Below are 23995 nucleotides of genomic sequence, written 5' to 3' on the forward strand. Positions count from 1 at the left end.
CCATGTTCAAGCGATTCTTCTGCCTCAGCCTCCTAAGTAGCTGAAATTACAGGAGCCTGCCACCACACCTGGCTAACTTCTTTTGTATTTTTAGTAGGGACAGGGTTTCACCATGTTGGCCAGGCTGGTCTCGAACTCCTCACCTTGTGATCCACCTGCCGTGGCTTCCCAAAGTACTGGGATTACAGGCATGAGCCACTGTGCCCGACCTAATTTTTGAATTTTTTGTAGAGACAGTTTCATCATGTTGCCCAGGCTGGTCTCAAACTCCTGGGGTCAAGTGGTCTGCCCGTCTTGGCTTCCCAAAGTGCTGAGATTACAGGTGAGAGCCACCACGCCAGGTCCAAAATTTTACCTTTTAAATTTATTCCATTATGTTCTAGGTGAATTTCATTTATTTTTCAGGGTTAAATTTTAGTGTGTCTATTTTTGGTTCACACCTTCCCAGCCCACCGTCCTGTATTGAGTAGGCCTTCCTTCAAGATCACAGTAATGTCTCCCTAAATGGATTTTACTACGTTTTGTTTCCCCATTTTTGATTCAGTTATAGTTTACAGATACCATCATGTTGCTTCCCTGATTTAAATATGGGGGGGAAACTTGCTTTTTGGGTTTTATCTCTGATGTTCTACTGGATTATTTTAGAGTTTTAGAACACTAAAACTCTAAAAAGCAAAATGTGTGTTTGCTTTTCACTTCTCAAACCATTTTGCTTCAACAAAGTTCATAAGCTTATTGCAGGAAGTTCAAAGTCACAGATCTGATATTTACTTGCCTAGTAGCCCTAGAGACATTAAATATACAGAGCCTATGATGGTGTCTGGCAATTAGCAAGCACTTGTAATGAATGGCAGTTTGATATTCTGTTGCATCCATTCTTGACCATAATCACCCCAAATCCATCTTAGGTAGCCTTGATTTAACCCCTACCCCCACCCCCTAGTCTGTTTGTTTGTTTGTTTGTTTGTTTGTTTTGCTGATACCAGGTCTCATTCTGTCCCCCAGGCTGTAGTACAGTGGCACAAACATGGCTCACTGCAGCCCGATTAGGTGGGAACACAGGCCTGTTGCCACCAGAACTGGCTAATACGTGTGTGCATGTATTGTATTGTATGTATGTAGGTATGTATGTATTTTTAGAGACAGGGTCTTGCTATGTTGCCCAGGCTGGCCTTGAACTCCTGGGCTCAAGCTATCCTCCTGCCTTGGTCTCCCAATATGCTGGGATTACAGGTGTGAGCTGCTGCATCTGGTGAATTAAGCCTTTTTTATAAACTCACAACTCAGGTATTCTGTTCATACCAATGTGTTCCTTTGTATCTTCTTCCCATAGCAAGTTGTAACATCATTTTGTATCTTTTTCTTTCAACTGTGAAATAAATGCATTGTTTATACAGTAGGCATTTAGTAAAGGACGTTGATTGGCAATGAAAGCAACTATGAAGTTTTTGTTGATTTAGAAGATGAAAAGACTTTATTTATAATTTTTACTGTACTTTAGGTTCAGGTACATGTGTAGATCATGCAGGATTGTTGCATAGGTACATACCTGGCAAGGTGGTTTTCTGCCTTCATCCCCCCATCACCTATATCTGCTATTTCTCCCCATGTTATCTCTCCCCACCCTGAAAAGACAATTTTAAAATAACATCCTGGGCCAGACTCAGTGACTCATGCCTGTAATCTCAACACTTTGGGAGGCCAAGGAAGGAGATCACTTGAGGCCAGAAGTTTGAGATCAGTCTGGGCAACATAATGACACCCTATATCCAAAAACTGTGGTGGCTTGCACCCACAGTCCTAGCTACTTGGGAGACTGAGGTGGGAGGATCTCTTCAGCCCAGGAATCCGATGTTACAACGAGCTATGATTGCGCCAGTACACTCTGCTTGGCAGAGGGAGACTTGTCTCTAAAAATTAAAATATAAAGAACACTATGTTCATTAAACATTTTTTTTTTGAGACGGAGTCTCGTTCTGTTGCCCAGGCTGGAGTTCAATGGTGTGATCTTGGCCCACTACACCCTCCACCTCCCGGGTTCAAGCGATTCTCCTGCTTCAGTCTCCCAAGTAGCTGTGATTTTTTGGTTAATTTTTGTTTTACCATGTTGTCCAGGCTGGTCTCGAACTCCTGACCTCATGTGATCTGCCGGCCTCGGCCTCCCAAAGTGCTGGGATTACAGGTGTTGAGCCACTGTGCCTGCCCTGATGACAATTTTCTAAAATCCCCCCTCCCAAATTATTGTCTGTGCAATAAATGGCAAAAAAAGAGAAACATTCTAAGAAAACAGTAGTCGTTAAGAGTTGATATGGTGTCAGAATTGTAACAATTCTTTCTTTTTTAAGAGAGAGTATTTCGCTGAAAAGGTTTTAGAAAAATATTGCTCCCTATAAACAAAATTTTCCACCTTTTCTCACATTTATTTATTTATTTATTTATTTAACAGGAGACATATGAGAAGACCAAATCTATTCAAAGTCAAGCATTTTTTGGCCGGGTGTGGTGGCTCATGTCTGTAATCCCAGCACTTTGGGAGGCTGAGGCGGGCAGATCACCTGAGGTAGGGAGTTCCAGACCAGCCTGACCAATATGGAGAAACCCCCTCTCTACTACTAAAAATACAAAACTAGCTGGGTATGATGGCACATGCCTGTAATCCCAGCTACTCGGGAGGCTGAGGCAGGACAATATCTTGAATCCGGGAGGCGAAGGTTGCGGTGAGCCGAGATCGCGCCATTGCACTCCAGCCGGGGCAACAAGAGCCGAAAAAAACAAAGTCAAGCATTTTTTTAACCACAAGGTGGAAGCATCACGTTGGGAAGACTGAAGGTGTCCACTAACAGTAGACTCTTTTGGGAGATGGAGTTTTGCTCTTTTGCCTACGCTACAGTGAAGCGGCGCGATCTCGGCTCACTGCAACCTCTGCCTGCCCCCCAACCCAGGATCAAGCTATTCTCCTGCCCCAGCCTCCCAACAGGTGCATGCCACCGTGCCCGGTTAAGTTTTGTATTTTTAGTAGAGACGGAGTTTCACCATGTTGGCCAAGTTGGTCTTGAACTCCTGACCTCAGGTGATCTGCCTGCTTCAGCCTTTCAAAGTGCTGGGATTACAGGTGTGAGCCACCGCACCTGGTCGATTTTCTTTTGTTGTTTTTTGAGACGGAGTCTCGCTCTGTCTCCAGGCTGGAGTGCAGTGGAGCAATCTTGGCTCAATGCAGCCTCCGCCCCCCGGTTCCGCCTCCCGGTTCCGCCTCCCGAAGTGATTCTTCCGCCTCAGCCTCCCGAGTAGCTGGGACTGCAAGCACGCACCACCAGGCCTGGCTGATTTTTGTATTTTTTAGTAGAGGAGGGGTTTCACTATGTTGGTTAGGCTGGTCTCGATTTCTTGACCTCGTGATCCGCCTGCCTCGGCCTCCCAAAGCGCTGGGATTACAGGCGTGAGCCACCGCTCCCGGCCTTTTTTTTTTTTTTTTGAGACAGTCTCTCACTGTCACCCAGGCTGGAGTGTAGTGGCGCTATCTCGGCTCACTGTAAACTCTGCCTCCCAAGTTCAAGTGATTCTCCTGCCTCAGCCTCCTGAGTAACTGGAATTACAGGTGTGCACACCACCACACTTGACTAATTTTTGTATTTTCAGTAGAGACGGGGTTTTGCCGTGTTGGCCAGGCTGGTCTCGAACTCCTGATCTCAGGTGATCCACTTCCCTCAGCCTCCCAAAGTGCTGGGATTACAGGTGTGAAGCACTACACTTGGCCAACGGTAGACTCTTAACAGCACTGAGAGAGCACTCCGAGAGAGCATGATGTGTATCCGGGTACTATCGATCAGATTTGTGATTTCAGGGTCTTTGCCGTCACTGGTTACAAGGTGGTGAATCAGATGGAGCAGCAGTTCCCGCCCAACAGTCTGTATGTGTAAAGAGAAAAGAGGACAATATTAGGTCAGAGACAATATGGAAAGCAGTCCCTACAGCACAAATTCCCCAACAGGGGTCTGCACGCGTGATATCTCAGACTCAAACCAGTTTGTAAGACCACTGTTTCTCAGGCATGCTTATGCTGTGACAAGTGGCAATCAGGTGGCAGTCAGTCATGGGGCGTGCTGAAAATGTTAGTAAGAGTTAAAGTACCTATTTGTAAATAGCTTACACATTACAAAAATGAATTAGAGTGGAATAAGTCTTCTTCTTTTTCCTTTTTCTTTTTTTGAGACAGTCTCACTCTGTCACCAAGGCTAGAGTTCAGTGGTTCAATCTTGGCTCATTGCAACCTCTGTCTCCTGGGTTCAAGTGATTCTCCTGCCTCAGCTTCCTGAGTAGCTGGGATTACAGGCATGTGCCACCATGCCCAGGTAATTTTTGTATTTTTAGTAGAAATGAGGTTTCACTATGTTGGTCATGCTGGTCTCGAATACTTTGTATTTTTAAAAAACTGGTTCACTTTTCACTTACCTTAAAATGAAACTTCATATCATTACCACTTTTTTAGATTTATATTTCTAATATACATTTAGTAAAAGCGTGACTATTAAAACGTTAAAAACCATCATATCCACCTAAAATTAGCTTACATATCAACAAGGACTGGGAAATTGAATGTCTGTGAGAGATCTTGCTTTCTAATCCCTGCCCAGGAGAGAGATTATTTTTCTTATTTAAAAATGAGTGTAAATTTCAGCCTTTCTGCTTAGACTACACGAGGTTCTTCCTGTCATTCTAGGTTCAAGGCATCTGCTTCAGAAGAGCCGATGTTGTTGAGGGTTAGCAAAGGAGAACTCGGGGCAGCAGGGGAGTAAATCAGGAGAGTGCTGAATCGACATTCACGTGCAGGAAAAGATTTCATGGAGCCTCAGAGGAATTTCCAGTCATGACTTTACTGTAGGACGTCAACACTGTGACAAAGGACAAGTGATCCTTGGATGACAACTCCTTACTTGATTCCCTCACTGGCACATAAGGAGACCACATTAAAAAAATTTGTTATCCTAACAAATACAGAATAATTAAAATTGGGAGTAAGAAAACTTGGGGCTGGGGGCAGTGGTTCACACCTGTAATCCCAGCACTTTGGGAGGCTGAGGCGGATGGATCACGAGATCAGGAGATTGAGACCATCCTGGCCAACATAGTGAAACCCTGTGTTTACTAAAATAGAAAAAAATTAGCCTGGTATGGTGGCGCACCTCTGTAGTCCCAGCTTCTCTGGAGGTTGAGGCAGGGGAATCGCTTGAACCCGGGAGGCGGAGGTTGCAGTGAGCTGAGATTTCGCCACTGCACTCCAGCCTGGGAACAGAGTGAGACTCCGTCTCAAAAATAAATAAATAAATAAATAAATAAATAAATAAACAAACAATCAATAATTATCCAGGCATGGTGATGCACACCTGTGGCCCCAGCTACTCAGGAGGCTGAGGTAGAGGATTGCTTGTGCTGCCCAGGAGATTGAGGCAAAAGTGAGCTGAGATTGCACCACTGCATTCCAGCATAGGTGACAGAGTGAGACCCTGTCTCAAAAAAATAAATAAATAAAAAAGAAAGAAAGCAGGAAAGAAAATTTGGGATATGTGAATTATAGATTCATAGGCAACCATAAAATTTAGAGTCGAATTATATTGAATTCTGACTTTAACTTTTTTTCTATTCATTTTTTTATCTTCCTCTTCCACTACCTTGATTTTTTTTTTTTTTTTTTTGAGACAGAGTCTCAATCTGTCGTCCAGACTGGATTGCAGTGGTACAGTGTCGGCTCACTGGACCCTCTGTCTTCCGGGTTCAGGCAATTCTCCTGCCTCAGCCTCCTGAGTAGCTGGGATTACAGGCACCCACCACCAAGCCCAGCTAATTTTTGTATGTTTAGTATAAATAAACACTCACATACAGATAGTGTTCTGCTGTAACTCTTAGTTGGACAGATTGAAAAAACCAGTGTTAACTTTTGAAACTAATTTTATTAAAACTAAGTTTCTGTACAAATATGTACTCAAAACAGTTCAATTTTCTAAATTACAGCACAGCAATTTGTTTTTTTTCCTTACATATCCAGAAGAAAATCCAGATGAATTATCTGGTGAACGACAAAGAAAACGCCACAAATCCGATAGTATTTCCCTTTCCTTCGATGAAAGCCTGGCTCTGTGTGTAATAAGGGAGATATGTTGTGAAAGAAGCAGTAGCAGTGAATCTACAGGGACGCCATCGAATCCGGTAATGTTCTCATTTTCGAGGACTCTAACTGTTTACAGTCTAGTCCTGGCAGTCCTAATAAGCATACCGATAGAATGTACATGGGTCTTATGAGATTGATGCAAAACACAGTGCTAAATTTTACTTTAAAATAAAACTACTATATTGATCTCTACCTTCAACCCCAGGTATTGTGAGAAATGTGGAAAATAGTGGAGTAACACTGGTATTGGTAAAATTAGTAGTAGTAGTCATTATCAATGTCACTCTATGTATTAGAGAATATTTGTGGACCACTGACCAATAAATTGGAGTATAGAGTTGTTTGAGAATTTTGAAGTTGTACTTTTTAAAAAATAAAGGAACAAAACAAAAAAAATAAGTTAAATATTTTAGCATTTTAAGGCAAATTTGTCTTGACTATTTAGAGTAAAACTATCTTTAATTACAGCCATCAGCAAAAACATCAGCATAGTCTGAGCTTACCATTTGCCAAATAGGTCTAGACATCAGGTAAGTTCTATTTACCAACACTGTGAAATACAGGCTTTTTACTGCATGGATGATGGGAGAGTATTGGTACTTTCTGATGACTAATACAGAATTCCAAAATATTAGGGAGCAGAATTTCTTAAGAGATGTCACTTGAAGAAGTTTGGTAAAAATAAAAAAAATTGTTAACAAGAATGCTTGACAAGTGGAATATTTTCTTTTGTATGTCTTTAAACAAGCTTGTCAACCCATGTCCCGTGGGCCATATGGCAGGATAGCTTTGAATGCGGCCCAACATAAATTCATAAAGTTTCTTAAAATATTATAAGATTTGTTTTTACAATTTTCTTTTTCCACTCTTCAGCTCTTGTTAGTGTTAGTGTATTTTACATGTGGCCCAAGACAATTATTCTTCTTCTAACGTGGCCCAGGGAAGCCAAAAGATTGGATACCTTTTTTTGTAATGTGGCAGTCTCATGGTCATTATTCTGGATATCAGTAATCACTGCATAGTTCTCTAGAAGATGTAGGAGATGGAACAAGTTGTGATAGTAATCCTAGTCTTTTACCTTTTACCTGTTCTTGTTACCTTCTGTATTATCTTTATATTTTTCTCTTCCAAAGGAGTGACTGTATGAAGCATACCTGCCCTCTAGAGTTAGTACTGTGTTTAACGGAGCTGTTACTCGCGTAGACCGCTAGATGGCAGGATGAGCTACTGCTCAGTCTGAGAGCAGGTTCTTCATTTGTGGATATTTAAAGTTTATACCAGATTCCATAGTTGAGATGACACTGGAGAGACAGTGGTAGTCAAAGTAGATACGGTTTTGCCTTCATGGGGAGACAGATCATCAATGATAAAAATGAAAACATTTAATAAATCCAATGAAAAACAGAGGTTCTTGAGAGCAAATATGTGTTATCTGAAAATTAGATCCAATTAAAACTTGATGAGTACACAAACTACAAGTTTGATTAATAAGATAATTACTATCCTCTCTCTCTCTCCATCTATTTATTTATTCATTGAGATTGTGTCTCATTTATTTATTTATTGAGATTGAGTCTTACTCTATCACCCAGGCTGGAGTGCAGTGGTGCAATCTTGGCTCACTGCAACTTCTGCCTCCCGAGTTCAAGCGATTTTTGCGTCTCAGCCTCCCGAGTAGCTGGGATTACAGGCGCCCACCGCCATACCCTGCTAATTTTTAAAAATTTTTAGTAGAGATGAGGTTTCACTATATTGGCCAGGCTGGTCTTGAACTCCTGACCTCAAGTAATCCATCCACCTTGGCCACCGGAAATGTTGGAATTACAGACTTGAGCCACTGAGCCCAGCCCCCCATTTAATGTATAGCCTTTGTTAAAGTTATATCAGAATTCTAGCTGAATGATATTTAGAGTCCTTGTTCCTGCTTTGTATCTGGGACAGTACCTTGTGACTGATACAGCTTTGATGAGAGGAGGAACACCAGGATTTTTGTTTTGGGTTCAATTAGATAAAACAACGTGGACACACGTGGAGTGGTTTTAAGGAGCGGAGAGTATAATAGGTAAGAAGTGAGAAGGCAGAAGGAAGAATCTCCTCCGTACAGAGACAGAGGGAGGGAGGCTCCAAAGCTGAAAGTGGGAGGAGACCTCGCACTCTGAGGATACCAGCCAGTTTTCCGTGGTGGCTGGAGGAGGCGGTGTCTGATTTGCATAGGGCTCAGGGGATTGGTTTGAGCAGGCATGTTATTTATGTAGCCCGCGAGAAAACTGGCCCTTCCACCCCAGTCCTTTAAGATGCAAATACAGGGCGCCAGTGCTGTTTTACACTCGTGGTGATATGTGGGGGAAGGCCATGCTGTTAGGCAGAGGTCGGGGCAAGGGCCAGAGGACAAGGTGGGAATCATCAAGTTGGGTGGACCCAGTTTTTAAGGGCTTGCATTCGCATCTTAAAGGTTGCCTGCACAGGTGTAAGAGCCAGGGCTTTTATGCTAGACAAGAAACATTTTTAGAGCTGCGAAAAATCTTCCGACGACCACTTTTTCTTTCTATTTGACTAAAATAATTTCTTAATAACTCCTACCACATTATCAAAGTGGAGTAGAACAGTATTTCTTTTTTTCTTTTTGTTAGCCCTGTTCTGCATTCTCTTAAAAAATCCTATCTATTAAATTTTCTCATTTTTCAGGCTAAGTCCCTAGTTGTCAAAGCTTTTGGTAGGACCAGGGTTTTTTTTTTCTTCTTAATTTTAATTTCTCTCATTTGAGAATGTTATAGTCATCACTGGGTGGCATCAATCACCGGTTTGTGAAAGCGCATTCCTCTCCCATCTTTTCTGTCTTTGGGGTTTAATAAATTGGGAAACTAAGACTGTTCTAGACTGTACGCCATGCAGTTTATATTATGATCTATTGTCATCTTTGCAACCTCAAATTCCATTTTTAGCTAAGACTGGAGGTTTTAAATAACTTGTTTCTACAATTCATTGTCACAATTGGAATTCAAACAATTTTAGGTATTTTTGACTACAAAAATCTAAGATCTTTGCAGAACAAGCCTATCTGATGCTTTTTAAATTTTTTTTTTTATTTTTGAGACAGTCTCTCAGTCTGTCGCCCAGGCTGCAGTGCAGTGGCATGATCATGGCTTACTGAAACCTCTACCTCCTGGGTTCAAGCAATCCATCCTCCTCAGCCTTGAGAGTTAGCTGGGACTACAGGTGTGCACCACCACACCTGGCTAATTTTTTTTTTTACTTTTTTTTTTTTCAGAGATGAGGTCACAGGCTTTTTCCAATGCTGGACTCAAACTGCCAGGCTTAAGTGATCCTCCTGCACTGGCTCCCAGAGTGTTGGGATGACAGGCATGAGCCACCACTCCCAGCCTGATGCTTTTGAAACATATAGTAAATAGTTTCTGGGGCATTCTTTTGTGAACATTAGCCAAAACTTTTTAAAACCACTCATAATTGCATTTTTTGTAGTACTCTAGGACAGGAGTTAGCAAGCTTTCTGCAAAGAGCCAGGCAGTTAATTATTTGGGCTCTGCAGGGCCATGTTTTCTGTCACAGCTACTCAGCCCCACTCTTGTAATGCAGGAGCATCCATAGACAACAAGTAAACACGGGCATGGCTGTGCTCAAGCAAACTTTATTAATACAAATAGGTGGGTGATGGGCCACAGGTGCAGACCTCTTCCACGGAGCATGTTTTCTGAGACTGAATGTTTCTTGTGATTTACCCCCTTATTCTAAAATTAGCGCACTAAGGACTTGAGTAGAAGTATTTGGTTTGTTGGGTTACTTTGTTGGAGATGTTAATTGTATCCTAACTTGGCTTGTGATTCTAAGGTGATTGTCAGCAGAGCCCTTGTTAGGAATTAGAGCTGAAGCTTGATGAATGTTGCCACTACTCTTTCCTAACATGACTCTACAAAAGTCTTTTGACATCAGAGGCCATAAAAGTATATACTTTGTTTCTGTTTTTAGAACTGAGGTACATATGGAAGTCATTTAATCTAAGCTCCTTTTCTAGATGAAGTAGCTATAGCCTTTAGAAGTTAAATGATCTGGGCTGGGCACAGTGGCTCATGGCTGTAATCCCAGCACTCTGGGAAGCCAAGGCGGATCACTAGAGGTCAGGAGTTCAGGACCAGCCAGGCCAACATGGTGAAACTCCATCTCCAATAAAAATATAAAAATTAGCCTGTAATCCCAGCTTCTTGGGTGGCTGAGGCAGGAGACTAGCTTGAACCCTGAAGGTGGAGGTTGCAGTGAGCCTGGATTGTGCCACTGTGTTCCAGCTTGGGCAATAGAGTAATTCTCTGTCTAAAAAAAAAAAAAAATTTAAATATGTGTGTAAGTGTTAAATTGGCAAGTGTAGAATAAGTCATGTCCTGACTGCCAGACTTTTTCCAGTTGTAGCCTTCTACTTCATATATGCTCCTACCCTTAGCCGCTATGGGCCTGAAGGCCTTATTAGGTTCTTGTACAATTTATTAAAGTCTTGAAATGAGGTATCAGATGAGCAGCTGCAGATGCTAAAAAGAATTGTCTAAAGGCTCTTTAAAAGGAAATCTCAATGTTTATTAAAAAACGTAAGTATCTATGACTTGAGACATTTTTCTAAGAAAAAAACCGTGTAAGTATCGTAAGTGTTGCATCTTGTTACTTGCATTCTACTAATGATCATATAAAGATGAATAAGACAGGTCTTAGCTCAAAAGTATATATAATTCAGATGAGAAACATGCCTGCAAAATTATGTTTTGCGTAATTTATGTGTGAGACTATGTAATTCAGTGTTATACAAGTAGTAAGGATAATTAAAGGTGGAAGAGCCTTTTCAGTTATGATATTGACAAAGGCTTAGTCAAAGAAGGATGAAGGGGATTTTGAAAGTGTGAAATTATTCTAGTGAGGGGAAAGGTGTGGAAGTTGAAATGCCAAGATTAGTTGAGGAAGCATCTAGATCTGGTAGGATTGTCCATATTTAGCAAGGGAGGAGAGATGTCTAGTTGAAGACAGATGAAGATGTTAATATAGTCACACTGTCTGTACCTTCAGTGCCAAGAGGCTTTGGTTTTTTTCCCTTTATGCAGTAGAGTTTTGCACAGGGAAAATATTGTAGAAATAACCTTGAAACCTTAATCTAGTGTCAGTGTGCAGGATGGATCTGAGGAGGAAATGGAGGCGTAGGGATGAGTTAGGAAACTGTTACACAGGCCAAGAGGTAATGTTTATTAAGTTATATATTTTTTCTTATTTTAGGATCTGGATGCTGGTGTAAGTGAACATTCAAGTGATTGGTTGGATCAGGATTCAGTTTCAGATCAGTTTAGTGTAGAATTTGAAGTTGAATCTCTCGACTCAGAAGATTATAGCCTTAGTGAAGAAGGACAAGAACTCTCAGATGATGATGAGGTAGTATTTCTTCCCCTCTCTAATTATGTTGGGAAATTATTAAATATTTTCCATGTTCATTGCCTTTGAGAATGAAATAATAATATATTCAGATTTCTTTTTTTTTTTTTTTTTTTTTTTTTTTTGAGACGGAGTTTCGCTCTTGATACCCAGGCTGGAGCGCAATGGCGCGATCTCGGCTCACCGCAATCTCCGCCTCCTGGGTTCAGGCAATTCTCCTGCCTCAGCCTCCTGAGTAGCTAGGATTACAGGCACGCGCCACCGTGCCCAGCTAATTTTTTGTATTAGTAGAGACGGGGTTTCACCATGTTGACCAGGATGGTCTCGATCTCTTGACCTCGTGATCCACCCGCCTCGGCCTCCCAAAGTGCTGGGATTACAGGCTTGAGCCACCGCGCCCGGCCACATATATTCAGATTTCACTTGAAATCCTAGCCTCTTGATTTGTTCAGACTAATGTATTAGTTTGTGGACTTGAGGATTTCATAGTTCTTTATCACTTGAGTTATATTCTTATGTTACTACTAATAACAAGAAGTCAATAGGCCTCAATGAACGTGCTTATTATAATGGTCTGTTCACTTTTAAAAATATTTAATTCAATTACTGTTTTAATATTAACTTGCTTTTTATAAAAGTAAAACATGCATACAGTTAAAGTCAAATAGTACCCTCAGAGATCTGTTTGCCGGAAGTGGCTGCCTTCAGCATTTCTAGCCATATTCCTGTTATTTAATATCTCCATATTATTTATTTATAAAATAAAACCACTGAGCTGAATGTTTTGCTTTATTCATCCTAAACATCCTTTGTATTGACTTTTCCCATTGTGGGTGAGGATTTCTCTCTCCTCCATTTTTTCCCCCTTTACAGTCACTTACTCTATTTGATGTCCTCTAGGACTTTCTCATATATTGAAGTAGATGATATTTGTTTAGGCTACAATTACTAGAAAGGCTTCTGGTTGAAGGAAAAAGGGTGATGAATTCATGCTAATGAATTTGTTTTGTTAGGTATATCGAGTTACTGTGTATCAGGCAGGGGAGAGTGATACAGATTCATTTGAAGAAGATCCTGAAATTTCCTTAGCTGTAAGTATATATCTACTTTTTTAAGAAATCAAAAAATTACATTAAGGTCAAGATGAGGAAAATATGTCTATCTTACTTTCTGAAATGAGCTGATTTTTATGAAGTTAAAATGTTTTTGTAAAGTCTGAATAATTTAAAGCATTTTTCTTTTCTTTGTTGTGATGAAACCTGTAGCTATAATTTTTATTTTTAGGTGTGGAATTCGAATTTTTTTTTTTCAAACAGGGTCTTGCTCTGTCTCCCAGGCTGGAGTGTAGTGGTGCAATCTTGGTGCACTGCAGCCTCCAGTTCCCAGGTTCAAGTGATTTTTGTGCCTGAGCCTCCCAAGTAGCTGGGATTATAGGTGTGCATCACCATGCCCAACTAATTTTTGTATTTTTAGTAGAGAAGGGGTTTCACCATGTTGGCCAGGCTGGCCTCAAACTCCTGGCTTCCCAGTGATCTGCCCACCTTGGCCTCCCAAAGTGCTGGGATTACAGGCATGAGCCACTGCACCCAGCTGAATTTGTGCTTTTTGATGTTGTTTTGGAAAATTTCAGTGTATCTTCAGTATACTCATTATGCAGCTTTAACTATTACCAACATTTTGCCAGTCTTGTAAAACATAAACTTTATATATATTTTTTAATTGAGATAGGGTCCCACTCTGTCATCTAGTCTGGAGTGCAGTGACGTGATCATGGCTCACTGCAGCCTCCACCTTCCAGGCTAAGTGATTCTCCCACCTCAATGTCCTGAGTAGGTGGGACTACAGGTGCATGCCATCACACCCGGTGAATATTTGTTTTTTTTTTGTAGCAATGTCACCATGTTGCCCAGGATGGTCTTGAACTCCTGGGCTCAAGTGATCCACCTGCCTCAGTCTCCCAAATTGCCAGAATTACAGGGGTGAGCCATCATGCCCTGCCAAATGTAAACATTTTTATTATTATAGAAGGTGGTAGCATTTACCTTTTTTCTTTTTTTTTGCAACAGAGTCTTGCTCTGTTGCCCAGGCTAGAGTGCAGTGGTGCTATCTTGGCTCATTGCAACCTCCGCCTCCCAGGTTCAAGTGATTCTCCTGCCTTAGCCTCCCAAGTAGCTGGGAATATAGGCACACACCACCATGCCCAGCTAATTTTTTTTTTTTTTTTTTTTGTATTTTTAGTAGCAATGGAGTTTCACCATGTTGGCCAGGATGGTCTTGACCTCTTGACCTGGTGATCTGCCCACCTCGGCCTCCCAAAGTGCTGGGATTACAGGCATGAGGCACCATGCCTGGCCCTGGGTTTGCCATTTTTGTTCTTAATATTGCCTTTATTATAATTGAATAGGAAATAAATTTTATTTTTTTCTGAGTTATAAACAGTTACTAATTATCCAAATGCAAAAAAGATGAAAGTATAAGTTTCCAAAATTTTTACTGTATTAGAAAATAAATTAAATAACTAGTTGAATCATTTGATGTCAAGTTGCCTAAAATATTTTGGATACTTTTTATTTTTTAAATCTATTTTAAGACACATTAAAATTATTTTAGATATTGATCTTGCAATGTATTAGACTTTTTGATGCCCTTTTACTCCCATATTGGAAGACCTTTTTCTTTGGTTTTATGAGCTGTGAAAACCCCCTTCTATAACTTGATAAAACCAATGTGGAAGAATCAATGGGCTCTATGATTATTGTTCCTGTCTTACATCATTTGTGAGGTAATCAATTACAGAAAGACCTCTTGCTTATGAGTTTTCACTTGTAACATGTCCTCAGGCAGGAACCACGCTTCCATTAAGGCAAGAAGATAGGTTATGTAAAAAGGCTGGGGATGTGGGAGAATTTGTTAGTGCATGGTGGAAAAGTTTGAAGGAAAAAACTTTGAGAAAAGAAAGAAGCATTGAGCAGTTACAGAGATGAGAACACAGGAAAGGATAGACAAGTAAAGGGCATATGTTATGGTTAGTGACCGAGGTTGATAGGTTTTAGCGGCAATACTTGCTGTGAAAATGTTTTAGCATTTCTTTTGTGGATGGAGTTAGGGAATACTCAGTTGAGCCATGGTTTTAGAGCATGTCTAAGGTAGTTCTAGTCACTGGTGGATTAGGAAGTCTTTCTCTAGGAGGCAGGTTTCATCCAGATTGATTGGATGGACTCTAGGAATAGCGTCAAGGGTTGAGCCTTTAAGGGAGTGAGGATAGGCTGCATTACAAAGTCAAAGATCCCATATACTTGCTTCAACTAAAGGAAACAACTGTAATTGTATCCTGAAACAGATAACTTCATAGGTACATGACTAATATCACAGTGAATACATCTTTATTTATTTATTTTTTGCATTTTAGGTTTTGGGGTACATGTGAAGAACATGCAAGAGTGTTGCATAGGTACACACATGGTAGTGTGATTTGCTACCTTCCTCCCCATCACTTACATCTGGCATTTCTCCCCATGCTATCTCTCCCTAAATCCCCACCCTCTGCTGTCCCTCCCCTATTTCCCCCTGACAGACCCCAGTGTGTGATGCCCCCCTCCCTGTGTCCATGTGTTCTCATTGTTGAACACCCGCCTATGAGTGAGAACATGCAGTGTTTGATTTTCTGTTCTTGTGTCAGTTTGCTGAGAATGATGGTTTCCAGACTCATCCATGTCCCTACAAAGGACACGACCTCATCGTGTTTTATGGCTGCATAATATTCCATGGTGTATATGTGCCACATTTTCCCTGTCCAGTCTATCATTGATGGGCATTTGGGTTGGTTCCAGGTCTTTGCTATTGTAAACTGTGCTGCAATGAACATTTGTGTGCATGTGTCCTTATAATAGAACAATTTATAATCCTTTGGATATATACCCAGTAATGGAATTGCTGGGTCAAATGGAATTTCTATTTCTAGGTCCTTTAGGAATCGCCACACTGTCTTCCACAATGGTTGAACTAATTTACACTCCCACCAACAGTGTAAAAGTGTTCCTATTTCTCCACATCCTCTCCAGCATGTGTTGTCTCCAGATTTTTTAATGATCGCCATTCTAACTGGCGTGAGATGGTATTTCATTGTGGTTTTTATTTGCATTTCTCTAATGACCAGTGATGATGAGCATTTTTTCATATGTTTGTTGGCCTCATGTATGTCTTCTTTTGTAAAGTGTCTGTTCATATCCTTCACCCACTTTTGAACAGGCTTGTTTTTTTCTTGTAAATCTGTTTTAGTTCTTTGTAGATTCTGGATATCAGCCCTTTGTCAGATGGGTAGATTGCAAAAAATTTTTCCCATTCTGTTGGTTGCCGATTCACTCTAATGACTGTTTCTTTTGCTGTGCAGAAGCTGTGGAGTTTGATTAGGTCCCATTTGTCTATTTAGGCTTTTGTTGCCAATGCTTTTGGTGTTTTGGTTGTGAAGTCCTTGCCTATGCCTATGTCCTGAATGGTTTTGCCTAGATTTTCTTCTAGGGTTGTTATGGTGTTAGGTCTTATGTTTAAGTCTTTAATCCATCTAGAGTTAATTTTAGTGTAAGGTGTCAGAAAGGGGTCCAGTTTCTGCTTTCTGCACATGGCTAGCCAGTTTTCCCAACACCATTTATTAAACAGGGAATCCTTTCCCCATTGCTTGTTTTTGTCAGGTTTGTCAAATATCAGATGGTTGTAGATGTGTGGTGTTGCCTCTGAGGCCTCTGTTCTGTTCCATTGGTCTAAATCTCTGTTTTGGTACCAGTACCATGCTGTTTTGATTACTGTAGCCTTGTAGTATAGTTTGAAGTTCGGTAGTGTGATGCCTCCAGCTTTGTTCTTTTTGCTTAGAATTGACTTGGCTATGCAGCCTCTCTTTTGGTTCCATGTGAAGTTTAAGGTAGTTTTTTCCAGTTCTGTGAAGAAGGTCATTGGTAGCTTGATGGGGATAGCGTTGAATTTGTAAATTACTTTGGGCAGTATGACCATTTTCACGATATTGATTCTTCCTAACCATAAGCATGGAATGTTTCTCTATCTGTTTGTGTCCTCTCATTTTGCTGAGCAGTGGTTTGTAGTTTTACTTGAAGAAGTCCTTTATGTTCCTTGTTGTATTCCTAGGTATTTTATTCTCTTTGTAGCAATTGTGAATGGCAGTTCGTTCTTGATTTGGCTCTCTTTAAGTCTGTTATTGGTGTATAGGAATGCTTGTGATTTTTGTACATTGATTTTGTATCCTGAGATTTTGCCGAAGTTGCTTATCAGTTTTAGGAGATTTTGGGCTGAGACGTTTGGGTCTTTTAAATATACAATCATGTCATCTGCAAATAGAGACAATTTGACTTCCTCCTTTCCTATTTGAATACCCTTTATTTCTTTTACTTGCCTGATTGCTCTGGCTAGAACTTCCAATACTATATTGAATAGGAGTGGTGAGAGAGGGCATCCTTGTCTAGTGCCAGATTTCAAAGGGAATGCTTCCATTTTTTGTCCATTCAGTATGATATTGGCTGTTAGTTTGTCATGAATAGCTTTTATTATTTTGAGATACGTTCCGTCAATACCTAGTTTATTGAGGGTTTTTAGCATAAAGGGCTGTTGAATTTTGTCAAAGGCCTTCTCTGCATCAATTTAGATAATCGTGGTTTTTACTTTGGTTCTGTTTATGTAGTGAATTACTTTTACAGACTTATGTATGTTGAACCAGCCTCGCATCCCTGGGATGAAACTTACTTGATCATGGTGGATAAGCTTTTTGATGTGCTGTTGCAATCGGTTTGCCAGTATTTTATTGAAGATTTTTACATCTATGTTCATCATGGATATTGGCCTGAAGTTTTCTTTTCTTGCTGAGTCTCTGCCGGGTTTTGGTATCAGGATGATGTTGGTCTCATAAAATGATTTGGGAAGGATTCCCTCTTTTTGGATTATTTGGAATAGTTTCAGAAGGAATGGTACCAGCTCCTCTTTGTATGTCTGGTAGAATTCGGCTGTGAACCCATCTGGATCTGGGCTTTTTTTGGGTGGTAGGCTCTTAATTGCTGTCTCAACTTCTGCCCTTGTTATTGGTCTATTCAGGGTTTCGACTTCTTCCTGGTTTAGGCTTGGGAGTATGCAAGTGTCCAGCAATTTATCCATTTCTTCCAGGTTTACTAGTTTATGTGCATAGAGTTGTTTGTAATAATCTCTGATGATGGTTTGTATTTCTGTGGAATCTGTGGTGACTTATCCCCGTTGTCATTTTTTATTACATCTATTTGATTCTTCTCCCTTTTCTTTTTTATTAATCTGGTGAGTTGTCTGTCTATTTTGTTGATCTTTTCGAAAAACCAGCTCCTGGATTTGATGTTTTGAAGGGTTTTTTTGTATCTCTATCTCCCTCAGTTGTGCTCTGATCTTAGTCATTTGTTGTCTTCTGCTAGATTTTGAGTTTTTTTGATCTTGCTCCTCTAGCTCCTTCAATTTTTACGATAGGGTGTTGATTTTAGATCTTTCCTTGCTTCTCATGTGGGCATTTATTGCTATATATTTTCCTCTAGACACTGCTTTAAATGTGCCCCAGAGATTCTGTCTTTGTTCTCTTTGGTTTCAAAAAACATCTTTATTTCTGCCATCATTTCATTGTTTATCCAGTCAACATTCAAGAGCCAGTTGTTCAGTTTCCATGAAGCTGTGCGGTTCTGAGTTAGTTTCTGAAATCTGAGTTCTAACTTGATTGCACTGTGGTCTGAGAGACTGTTGTGATTTCCATTCTTTTGCATTTGCTGAGGAGTGATTTACTTCCAATTATGTGGTCAATTTTAGAGTAGGTGTGATGTGGTGCTGAGAAGAATGTATGTTCTGTGGATTTGGTGTGGAGAGTTCTGTAAATGTCTATTAGGTTTGCTTGGTCCAGGCTTGAGTCCAAGTCCTGGATATCCTTGTTAATTTTCTGTCTTGTTGATCTGTCTAATATTGACAATGGGGTGTTAAAGTCTCCCACTATTATTGTATGGGAGTCTAAGTCTCTTTGTAAGTCATTAAGAACTTGCTTTATGTATCTGGGTGCTCCTGTATTGGGTGCGTATATATTTAGGATCGTTAGCTATTCTTGTTGCATTGATCCTTTTACCATTATGTAATGTCCTTCTTTGTCTCTTTTGATCTTTGTTGCTTTAAAGTCTATTTTATCAGAGATAAGAATTGCAACTCCTGCTTTTTTTTTGTTCTCCATTTGCTTGGTAAATCTTCCTCCACCCCTTTATTTTGAGCCTTTGTGTATCCTTGCATGTGAGATGGGTTTCCTGGATACAGCACACCGATGGGTTTGGCTTTTTATCCAATTTGCCAGTCTGTGTCTTTTGATTGGGGTGTTTAGCCCATTTACATTTAGGGTTAATATTGTTATGTGTGAATTTGATCCTGCCATTTTGATGCTAGCTGGCTGTTTTGCCTGTTAGTTGATGCAATTTCTTCATTGTGTCGATGCTCTTTACCATTTTGTATGTGTTTGGAGTGGCTGGTACTGGTTGATCCTTTCTATGTTTAGTGCTTCTTTCAGGAGCTCTTGTAAAGCAGGCCTGGTGGTAATGAAATCTCTGAGTACTTGCTTGTTAGTAAATAATTTTATTCTCCTTTGTTTATGAAGCTTAGTTTGGCTGGATATGAAATACTGGGTTGAAAGTTCTTTTCTTTAAGGATGTTGAATATTGGCCCCCACGCTCTTCTGGCTTGTAGGGTTTCTGCTGAGAGATCTTCTGTGAGTCTGATGGGCTTCCCTTTGTGGGTAACCCGACCTTTCTCTCTGGCTGCCCTTAGCATTTTCTCCTTCATCTCAACCCTGGTGAATGTGAAGATTATGTGCCTGGGGTTGCTCTTCTTCAGGAATATCTTTGTGGTGTTCTCTGTATTTCCTGGACTTGAATATTGGCCTACCTTGCTAGGTTGGGGAAGTTTTCCTGGATAATATCCTCAAGAGTATTTTCCAGCTTGGATTCACTCTCTCCATCACTTTCAGGTACACCTATCAAATGTAGATTAGGTCTTTTCACATAATCTCATATTTCTTGGAGGCTTTGTTCATTCCTTTTTACCCTTTTTTCTCTAATCTTGCCTTCTTGTTTTATTTCATTGAGTTGGTCTTCGACCTCCGATATCCCTTCTTCTGCTTGGTCACTTCGGCTCTTGAAACTTTTCTATGCTTCGCGAAGTTCTCATGTTGTGTTTTTCAGTTCCATCAATTCACTTATATTCCTCTCTAAGCCGTTTATTCTCATTAGCATTTTTGTCAAATCTTTTTTCAAGGATCTTAATTTCTTTGCATTGGGTTAGTACATGTTCTTTTAGCTCACAGAAGTTTCTTATTAACCACCTTCTGATGCCTGTTTCTGTCAATTCATCACACTCATTCTTCATCCAGCCTTGTTCTCTCGCTGGTGAGGAGTTGTGATCCCTTGTAGGAGGTGAGGCGTTCTGGTTTTGGGTGTTTTCATCCTTTTTGTGCTGGTTTCTTCCCATCTTTGTGGATTTATCCACTTGTCATCTTTGTAGTTGTTGACTTTCAGACTGGGTCTCTGAGTGGACATCCAGTTTGTTGATGAAGAAGTTATTTCTTTCTGTTTCTTAGTTTTCCTTCTAAGAGTCAGGCCCCTCTGCTGTAGGACTGCTGAGGTCCACTCCAGGCCCTGCTTGCCTGGGGATCACCTGTAGCAGCTGCAGAACAGTAAGGGTTGCTGCCAGTTTCTTCTTCTGCTGTCTTTGTCCCAGAAGGACACCCGCCAGATGTCAGTCTGAGCTTTCCTTTATGAGGTGACTCTTTGGATATATAGGGGGTCAGGGAGCTGCTTGAGGAGACAGTCTGTTGTTTATAGGTGCTCAAGTGCTGAGCTGTGAGCTCCGTTGTTCATTCAGAGCTGCTGGGTAGGTATGTTTAAGTCTGCTGCAGCAGAACTCATAAATGCCTTCTTTCCCCCCCCAGGTGCTCTGTCCCAGGGAGTTAGGGCTTTATTTATAAGTTTCTGTCATGCTGCTGCCTTTTTTCAGGGCTGCCCTGCCCAGCGAGGAGGCAGGCTAGTCACAGTCTGTCTGCAGAGGCTTTGCTGAGCTGCTGTGGGCTCTGTCCAGCTGCTGTGTGAACTTCCCTGCAGTCCTGTTTGTACGGGTATGGTTAGAACTGCCTCAGCAATGGCAGTCCACCTCTGTAATGGAGGACTCTCTCTGTAATGGTGTGCTGCCTTGGCAATGGCGGACTACCTCCATAGTAGTGTACTGTCTCAGTAATGGCAGAAGCCCCTCCGCCACAGAGCTGGACCATCCCTGGTTCAGCTGTGCTTGCTGTGAAACTCTCAATCCACAGCTATTCAGATTGCTCTTTTTTTATTGGGGTGGGACCAGCTGAGCCTGATCACCTGGCTTCCTGCCTCAGACCCCCCCTTTTTTTTTATTTGCATGGGTGACTCTGTCTCCCAGGTGTCACAGTCACCTCTTGAAAAGGCACCAGGATCTGTGTGATTTCCCATGTGGTGACCCACTGAGCTGGCTGAAACAGCCGTGCTGAGATTCATGGCACTTTTTTGCCCGGGAATCTCCTGGCCTGGCTCCCTGTTTCAGTCCCCTTTTTTATCAGTTGAATGAGCGACTCTGTCTCCCAGGAGCTCCAATCACCAGCTAAAACGGCACCTGGACCCATGTATTTTGTGTGGAGACCCGCTGTGCTGGCCAAAACAGCTGCGCTGGTGACCCATCGGGCTCTTCTGCTTGGGAATCTCCTGGTCTGTGAGCAATAAAAATCCATCTGGAAATGCGGCATCCACTCACCCTCTGCTCTTTTGCTGTGAGCTGAAATCCTGAGCTGCTCCTAATCGGCCATCTTGGATTCATCTCCGAATACATTTTTAGTTTATAATTTTTCAGGTTGGTATGGGTGAAAAAAAGGGTGTGTATACTCTTTACTTTAGGAGAGACTGTTAATCTAGACATATAACATGATGTTTTGACACACATATTAATAATGAAATGACCACTACAGTCAAGCAAATTCATGTAATCCATTATCTTGAATAGTTACCTTTTTTGTGTGTATAGTAAAAATACCAAAAATTTACTCTCTTTGTAAATATCCAGTATACCAATATATTACTAACTATAGTCCTCATGCTGTACATGGTGACTATTTTGTATAAAACATGAAATACTGAATAATGAGCTGTGTGGTATATTTTACCTTAGACATAGCAAAGTCGCTAGCATTCCTGTGACTAGTAGTTAAAGGGTTACAGAAACTGACTGTGTGTCTATTGGAAATGCACTTCATGACATTTAAATGTAACTTATTTAGTACCTTTCATGTAAAGGGAAAATGTTTGAAAGATTTAGGTGTTTTTTTTTTTTTTTTTTTTTTTTTTTGAGATGGAGTCTCACTCTGTTGCCCAGGCTGAAGTGCAGTGGCACAATCTCACAGTCTCTGCCTCTCAGGTTCAAGTCATTCTCCTGCCTCAGCCTCTGGAGCAGCTGGGATTACAGGCATGCACCACCACACCATCTGATTTTTTTTGTATTTTTAGTAGAGACAGGGTTTCACCATGTTGGTCAGGCTGATCTTGAACTCCTAGACTCAAGTGATCCACCCACCTCAGCCTCCCAAAGTGCTGGGGTTACAGGTATGAGGCACGACACCTGGCCCCACATTTTAGGTATTCTTAAACCTTTTGATCCTTAGTTTCTCCCTCCAAAATACTCTTTCTAGGTTAAAGAAAATGGCTCTTATATTTGGTGCTATATAAGTAAAAATGTGCTACTTTAATTTTTCTTTAAGTTTTCATGATGTTACTATAGAGACAGGGTCTCCTTATGTTGTCCAGGCTGTTCTTGAACTCCTGGACTCAAGGGATCCTCCCGTCTTGGCTTCCTGAAGTGCTAGGTAGGATTATAGGTGTAAGCTACCCCACCCAGCTGTAAAAATGTACTTATTCTCCAGCCTCTTTTATACAAACTGTAGTAAGGGATGGGGGTAATGATGCTACCAGTGAAAACAGCTACCATTTACCCATAAGACAAAACTTTTAAAGCCTCCTGAGTAAAATGTGGAATTGTCTTGGGAGTCTAACCTAGTATATCAAGCCCTTTTTCACACAAAAAAATCTTTTCGGGATTTAGTGGAACCTGTTGTTTCCCCTAAGTTGAAAAACAGCTGTAGGACACTTCAGGTCTTCCTGGGCTGGGTTACTTGGTGCCCAGCCTAGGCTTCAGACTTTTGCTTAAGGCCAGTTTTGGAAACCCCTGAATTCAGAAAGATTAATTCAGAAATTTGATCAACAGAATTGTTAAACAACTAACTGGAAAGATTGCAAGTTTTTTCTGAATTAACCAGAAATTATGCGTCGTTTTCCTTGAAGAATGACAAGGTCAGAATGTGGAATTCCAAGATACCTCTTGACTTCCTCTCTAGCTCCATGTTTGGTCAGCGGAGGCCCATGCGAGCTCAGCATGCGTACTGAGAAGTGTTAGTGTCTTTTAGAGCCAATCTACCCTGGTCACATCACGGTGTTCATCTGCAGCTACTGCACGGTGTTCAGATTGTGTGAATCCAAATGTCATAAAAACTTTAGAAGTGCAATTCTCGAAAGGTTAGGTGAACTAAAGCATTCAGTAAAGCAACTGATAATAATGAGCTTACAGTGGATAATTCATTTGAATTTGAGAAATATAGAAATGAACCTGTCAAATACCAGCAAGAACTGAAGAATAAAATTACTGATGCAGCGAAGACAGATGCAAAGATCAAACAACTGCAGACTAAATTTATAATGAACAAATCAAAGAAAAATAAAGGACTACAGAAAGTTCAGGACATCAAGGAAGTCAGGCAGAACTCATCTTGACCCCTCTTGCAGGCAAAGGAAAGCAGCTGGAAGAAAAGATGATACAACAGTTACGGCAGGACGCAGGCATGGAAGAGGTTTCCTAAAAATCTCGTCTGTAACCGCCAATATATTTATATTTGAAAATCTCTTTTGGAGACTTAAGACCTCTAAATTATTGATTTTTTTTTTTTTTTTTTTGAGACAGAGTCTTGTTCTGTTGCCAGGTGCCAGTCTGGAGTGCAGTGGTGAGATCTCGGCTCACTGCAACCTCCGCCTCCTGGGTGCAAGCAATTCTCCTGCCTCAGCCTCCTGAGTAGTTGAAATTACAGGCATGTGCCACCATGCCCAGCTAATCTTTGTATTTTTAGTGAGATGGGTTTTCACCATGTTGGCCAGGTTGGTCTCAAACTCCTGACCTCAGATGATCCGCCCACATTGGCCTCCCAAAGTGTTGGGATTACAGGCATGAGCCACTGCACCCAGCCCAGAACTACCCATTTTCTTAGGGCAGTAGGGGTCTTTGTTTCTGGAAACCAGAAGCATTTTGGCCTGATTGGCC

General features: G+C 41.0%; 1 long non-coding RNA gene and 1 pseudogene across 1 annotated transcript; both read left to right on the forward strand.

The window, feature by feature from the left end:
* The first annotated feature begins 6046 nt into the window (after window positions 1–6046).
* LOC105711961 (uncharacterized) lies at window positions 6047–12658 on the forward strand. The gene is made up of 3 exons (XR_010342922.1): window positions 6047–6201; window positions 11429–11581; window positions 12595–12658. It is a non-coding gene; the product is annotated as an uncharacterized LOC105711961 (long non-coding RNA).
* Window positions 12659–22591: 9933 nt separating this feature from the next.
* LOC135275280 (probable ribosome biogenesis protein RLP24) lies at window positions 22592–23706 on the forward strand (annotated as a pseudogene).
* The last annotated feature ends 289 nt before the right edge of the window (window positions 23707–23995 follow it).

Source organism: Aotus nancymaae, unplaced genomic scaffold (genome assembly GCF_030222135.1).
Source record: "Aotus nancymaae isolate 86718 unplaced genomic scaffold, 86718_ANA_hifiasm-v0.15.2.pri h1tg000016l, whole genome shotgun sequence".
NCBI classification, from domain to species: Eukaryota; Metazoa; Chordata; class Mammalia; order Primates; family Aotidae; genus Aotus; species Aotus nancymaae.